Consider the following 6,893-nt stretch of genomic DNA (forward strand, 5'->3'; position numbering starts at 1 on the left):
TTGCAAATCGAAGAGGAAGAACAAAGCAAGGCCACGACAAGGAATGAAGCAACCATGTCGCAGTCTCCTACATTCCCTAATCCATCCAATCTGTCCACCACAAGTATGAAAGGTTCAAATTCTATTAATTCTTACCCTATTCCACCCAATGTACCCTTCCTTCGCAGATTCATGCAAACAAAGAAGGAAGAAAGTGACAAAGACATTTTTGAGACATTTAGGAAGGTACAAGTCAATATTCCACTATTGGATACAATCAAACAGGTCCTTAAGTATGCCAAGTTCTTGAAAGAACTTTGCACCACCAGAAAGAGGATTTCAAACAAGGAGGTGGTAAGGGTAGGTGAGAATGTTTCAGCCATCTTGCAACGTAAAATGCCCCCTAAATGCAAAGATCCGGGTAGTTTTACAATTCCTTGTGTTATAGGCAATACTCGCTTTGAACATGCCATGTTAGACTTAGGTGCATCTATTAACATCATGCCCTATTCAATTTATGCATCTATGAACTTAGGTGAGCTAAAAAATGATGGGGGTAATTATTCAATTAGCCGATAGATCTAATGTCTATCCAAAAGAAGTTTTGGAGGATGTTTTAGTGTAGGTTAATCACTTGATATTTCCTGCTGATTTCTATGTGCTTGAGATGGAAGATTCGACTCATTCTTCCTCATTGCCTATTCTACTTGGAAGGCCATTCATGAAAACAACCCGCACCAAGATAAATGTGTTCAAGGGGATATTATCCATGGAATTTGATGCGGAAATTATTGATTTCAATCTTTTTGAAACTATAAAGTATCCTAGTGATGATCATTCTTGTTGACAACTGTGGTATGGATAAGTAGGGATCATTCTAAACTGCGGATTATGAGGGATTGCTAATCTACTCTAAACTGATTCAAAAACTCAAAAACAAACTTAAAAACACTTAACTAGACTCTAATGATTCGAAACAAACTTAGGGGCGTTTGTTGCACCGGACTGTCTAGGACTGGACTAGCTGCAGGAACTAAGCTGGACTGACTTAGATTAGACTAAGCTGGACTAGCTTAGTGAAGCGTTTGGTGCATTGTCGGACTAAGAAGCAGATAATTAACAAACTATACTATTATATTATTTAATACATATTATAATATATTTTTTATTATTGATTTAACATTTTTCTTTTTTTCTTTTCTTAAAAACTCTACTCTCTCTGGAAACTTCTCACTTCTCCTTATTGGCTCTGTCCCAATCCCTCCTTATCACTCTCTTTCTCCCTATTTTTCTCTATATCTCTCTTGTCCCCAAACTTGTTTTCTCCATCAAAATTGTTTGCAGAGATGACTGGAGCAAAGGATTGCCATTGCAAGTCTACAACAATGATTCATAACTCTGTTACTGCGCTGTCAATCATTTCACTGATTCAATAGCAAGCTAGCAACGAAAGATGTTATATTTGTCTATTCAATTAGCCAGATTCGAAGTGAGAACTTTATGCCAAGCTATTAGAACTTCATTCATTTGTGCTATATGGGCAGTAGTTAATAAAAAAAAATTTCTTTCAATTTTGGTGGTTGGAGTTTGAGATTAGGTGGTGGGTGTGTCCGCGCGGTTGTGAGTTGCAGTTGTCCCCCTGGCTCGGGCCACGGAAGAGCAAGCGTCGTCGACTGCATGACCACGGTGATAGTGCAGTAGAAGAAAGAATGGAAAGCCCAGGGAATGGAAGTCGGGATTTAGAAAGGGGAAGCTCGGGTCTTGTTGTCATCCTTGTCTTCATTTTAGTCCTGCTTAATACCTTGCAAAAGATCGGGACTCGTTAATGAGGTTTAGCGAAGCGGAAACTGCCTCCTAGTCGAGGCGAGTCTCATTTATTTTAATCCAGGCCCTTACCAAACGTAGGATTATAATTCTACTTAAGCCAATCCAAGCTAGTCCCACTTAAGGAGGTGTAACAAACGCCCCTTTAAAGGACTCAAAACAGCTTAAAACAACTAAATAGACTCTACTAGACACTAGGAATGACTTTGGATGAAAATTGATTTTAACTTGACTCAAAACACTTAAAAACACAAACTAAGACAGATTCTAACTAATTTGACACACTAACGTAAAAGGGATTGGTTTTTGGACAAAATTAAAGTGAATTAAAGACTTAAACAAAGTTGGACGAATTTGGTGAATTAAATGGATGATGGGCTAGCTAGAGGGTCATTCTCCACACATGACACACTTGCATACAAATCAATCACTAGTTACTTTTTCGATAAACCATGAATGACAATGCCCCAGATTAACCATGCCATCACTAATTAACCCTCAGATTTTCCTTAAGTCATTGAATTGGATGGGATACGCATCATCAACCCAAATCATTCTTCAGTAGTCCCCTACATGCATATTATAATAGAAATACAATCAAAGATCATTAAGCTCTATGAAAATCATAAGCATTGACAAAACATTTGTAACTATGACATCATGATACTCATGTTAGGAATTTAACTTAAAGCGATCGTGACCAGTGACCTTCACTACTTGTGAATATAAGTTTGTAACGATTATGTGAAACTCCCTTATATTCTAGCATCAGATTCAAGTATACAAACTAAGTAGGCCTCCTTAATCAACATTCAAGAATAAGTTTTGAATAAAGCAGTTAAGCAAATTGCGTTCACACTTTATGAAATCACAACTAGAATTAGTCAATTCATACAGCTAATATGATCATGGTTTCAAAATTCCCCCTAGCTATAAGGGGTTTAGGTCCTCATGTTCACAAAACAAAGATAATTAAACTTAAACATTGAAAACAAAGAATGAAAACACCTAAAAACGCTCCAACAATCCAATCTTGAATGGAAAGCGCGTCCAAAGGTCATCCTTCTTCTTCTTTGCTGCGGCACAAGGTGTAGGATGATGGATGAGTGGTGAATTGTGGTGGTGGATGGATGTAGGTGAGTTATGGTGAAGGATGGATTGATGGGATCTTTTTGCGGCAAAGAAAGAGATTTTATATTTATAGGGTGAATGGACATGGCTTGGTTTAAGAAAGAATTAAAACTTAGCTATTATAGTTCCACAATAAAAAAGGATAAGTAACAATCTGAAATTAATAGGAAATAGGAAAGGGATGTGCGGCAGAGAAAGGGAAAGAAAAGGGAAGGTTATCCCTTGTGCGGCAAGGAAAAGGAAAGGGAAAAGGGAGGTGCGGCATCCCTCTTTGACTAGGATTAATCTTCCAAAATCTTGTAATTAAATGTCCTACTATCTTTAGGAAGCCTCCTTGTGGCTGGGACCTTGGTAGATTAGGATTGGGATTTGACTAAGTCAAAATAAGGTAGTTTGACTAGTCAATCCTTTTTATTGCTGGATTCCTTGTCCTCCTTTGTCTTGAATTTATTTTCTTCTTTTCTTTGGCACATTCCTTTGGTCTTCAATTTCGTCCAACCACTTTGCTCTAAACATATGCTATCCATTCCATGCCCAAAACTGCTCCAAAAGGCACCAAAATGCACTTTCTTGCCACTTTAGCTCTTTAGACCTGAAAACACATGAAAATAGCTTAAAAGACTAAAATAACTAGGAACTAACAACAAAAATGCACGAAAACAAGCTAACTAAGTCGCATAAATATGCTCCTATCAAATTGGACATATTGATTGGCTAGCCGCTTATGTACTCGAATCGACTACTAGGTGCAGCCACCTACCTAGCAACGTCCCATACTTTTTTGGACAACAACATCCGTTAGATTATTTTATCCTTCCAACCATGTTTGCAACGCGTATATGCAATCTAGTCACGTTTGCTAGATCAAAGAAAACGTCTGGTAACACTATGATGTTCTAAAATAGGGATCGAGATGAGACATAGTGGGGACGTCCATGATAATTCTTTTGGAATGTTGACGTTCTTATCTCCCACTAACGGTGGGAAGACTTTCTCATTGAAGTGATAATTTGCTTAGCTATGCAGTAAAAAGATCGTGTGCAAGGGCTTAGGAGAACCATAATCGACATTGATTCACATGCTTTTTGTGAGCACCAATAATGGTACATTGCAGTGGCGCAATTTGCACATAAAGTGTACACCTAAAACACGCAAGTACGAAACTTCAAAATTGTACCTAGTTGCCAACTGTAAAGCTAAAAATAGGATTAGGTGGCATGGGCCTCAGGCGGACGAACATAACTAACATAGCCCTATGCAGAAAACCAAAAGCTTGGTGAGCTCATTACTAAGTGTCCGTACGATCATATAAAGGCGTTTAATGATCGCTTTCTACGAGACTGTTTGAGTGTGATCATAGGGAATCGATCTGTTCAACTTATGCACCCAAGGGAAAATGTAATAATCATCGGATTGATCGATGTGAAGTTTTCGACATTATCTAGACTTCTAGACTCTGTAGATAATTAGGGTGGTGAGTCCGCAACCTAATAATTGGTGCTAAGAGTCTAGCGAAGCAGTATTGGATATGCAAACATATGACCAATGTGTCGATAAGTCAACCAAAACCATAAATATTTTACTAGTCCGCATTTTGGTTGGATTAGTCCACAATTAATCTCTTGAATCCATTATAGAAAGGATGGAGGATCCGTGAAGATGTTATAGTATATAGCCGAGTAATTGGCTTGCCTATTAATGATCTTAGTAATTGGGTCATAGTTTGCCCAATGAAGTTTGGTGAGCATGCTTGGCAAGGTACTCTTTTAGGTACGATGTCCTTACTTTTAGTAAGGGGATGCCCTATACGGTGCATCACGGATCATCCTGGGATGTCCCAGACGTTCATGCCATAACGAAAATTCCTTTGGAATCCCAGATTTATGGCTGGCCACATAGTGGGCGAGAATAGTTGTAATTCATTCAGTAGACGTTCCATCTTCTCTAGAATACACTTTTGGTTATATTCCTAGGAGGTACTAAGGAATTTTACTCCATTTTCTACATTGGTTATAATATGGTAATAGTTTTCTCAAATATCTTTAAAGTGCAAAAGCATTCTTCTGGAATATAGTGAGTATAAGGCTTTCCTTATGGTGAAAAAAATATTAGTATCATTGAACAATATGGTATGGGTAATGCCATGCCCCCACAATCAGTTTGGATAAGCGTGAAAAGGTTGTCAAAGGTGATTAGGTATGAAGTTAACACGTATAACCAGGCATCTAACATCCCCACAAAATATACCTAAGCATGAGTTAATTGGATTCGTCACAAGTATTAACTTCATCAATTAAATCATATTTGAGAATAATGTTATCCAAACACCAAACTTAAATTCGGGAACATAGAAATAGTTCACAAATTAAACCAAATCTACTAGGGGGTTCGGCCAATGTGGGATTTTATGTCAAAATTTCGCTCTTCCAAACGTGTTAGGTGGAACAAAATTAGTCTCACTAATTATGTGAAATCTCGTTCTTGGATTTCACTATTGCAAACTACGTATGTGTATTAAGGAGTTATTATATTATTTTTGGAATTTATATTAATTGTAAAGTGTTGAGATTGTGTATTCAAAAGATATCAAGGTGAAAAAGCTACAATTAAAAGTTGCCTCTAATTAATTAAGGAGGAAAGGTGGGAGAGAAAAAAAAATTAGAGACTGTCGAATGGCAGCAAAAAAAATGAGGGAAAGTTTCAAGAAGAAAAAGGAGGGGAGATGGTGGCGAATCGGGAGAGGAGAGAGGAAGAAAAATGTCCAATCGGGGGGGGGGGAACAAGGAGAGAAAGGAGAGGGGTGAGGAGCACCCAAACTGGACCCGTGCACCACACACCAGACCTGGTTTCGAACAGGTGAAATTCCGGCCAACTTCCACTATTTTTCAGGTGATTTTCACCCATCCATCACCTGCAAACTACTTCCACAACCTCCCCTCTTCCAATTCCACCCAAAAACAAAAGGAATTTGATTGTAGTTTGGTGAAGAAACACCCGCGGTTGCTGCAGGGAACCTTGCTCAAAATCCACCAATTGTGAAATGTTTTCCTCCAATTACCACCACCATTAGACTTCCCTTGATGCCTAGAAAAAAGCCCAAACAACTATAGGGACGGTGGAGCACCAGAGGTGACGGATCAAAGCATACCCATTCTAGGGTTGTACCCATGTTTATATATACACACACACACACACTATAGTATATTTATATTTATTATTTTTAATCCCACAAATTATGGTTTTTTATTTAAAATCTCATTTATATAAAAAACTAAAATTTCTAATTTTTAATTTAAAAAATATAGTAACGTACATAGAAATAAATTATCACATTAATTTCAGAGACCTCGATAAAAAATTAAAAACCAACAAGGTTTCAATCAAAGAAAATTCATAGCTAAGGACCGCATTCAAAGTCTCCCTTTCTATTATAACTAATAAGGAAAACATGCCATTTTGTACTACGGTCTCGTGATATTCCTCTTCACTTGTAAGGGAGAGGTTTTAAGTTCGATTCTCGCCAAATGCGAATTTGAACCACATAATTGCTAGCCCTTTGCGAGGCTTAGGCCACCCCCTTAGTGTAGATAATATATTTTGTTTTAAAAAAAAAACACTATAAAAAGAAATATATAATAGAATTGAATTGAAAAATCAAATAGAAAAAAAAGGTAAATTATATTTTACCACCTTAACCTTGGATCACGTAACAATTTCATACATAATCTTTTAATTATTACAATATTATACATCAACTTACGAATTCATTACAATATTATATCTCTATTACATATTCAGCCAATTTGCCAGTTAATTGATGACGTGGCAGGTGCTAGCCCCACTACTTCTTACGACTAAATTAGGATATTAATTAAATAATAACTAATGAAAGATTTTTTTTTATTTTTAACAAAATTAAATTAAGAAAAAATCTCTCTCCCTTCACCGTCCAATCCATC

This window comes from Malus sylvestris, chromosome 15 (genome assembly GCF_916048215.2).
Source record: "Malus sylvestris chromosome 15, drMalSylv7.2, whole genome shotgun sequence".
NCBI lineage: Eukaryota > Viridiplantae > Streptophyta > Magnoliopsida > Rosales > Rosaceae > Malus > Malus sylvestris.